Genomic DNA, 324 nt, shown 5'->3' on the forward strand with positions numbered 1-324 from the left:
GACAGAGAGGATCATGATATCCTAGCACAAATCAAAAAGCTGAAAAAGAAGATTATTGTAGAGAGAAACCAGAGGCGAGAGAGGAGGAAAAAACCGGGAGAAATCAGGGAAGCAAACCACCACACTCCCTCCCTCCCTCTCTTCTCCCCTTCCTCCCTCCATCCCTCCCACCTGACCAGCGACAGATCTGACCAGCCAAGCTCTCCCCCCCACCCCTGCGGTTGGCTCCGCTCCCCGGCCCTCCCTCCCAGATCCCGATCTCCCATGCCGCCGCCTCCCCTCCCCTAGCCCCCCCGTGCGCGCGCCCGCCATGGCCTCGCGCCC

Source organism: Triticum dicoccoides, chromosome 2B (genome assembly GCF_002162155.2).
Source record: "Triticum dicoccoides isolate Atlit2015 ecotype Zavitan chromosome 2B, WEW_v2.0, whole genome shotgun sequence".
Classification (NCBI taxonomy): Eukaryota; Viridiplantae; Streptophyta; class Magnoliopsida; order Poales; family Poaceae; genus Triticum; species Triticum dicoccoides.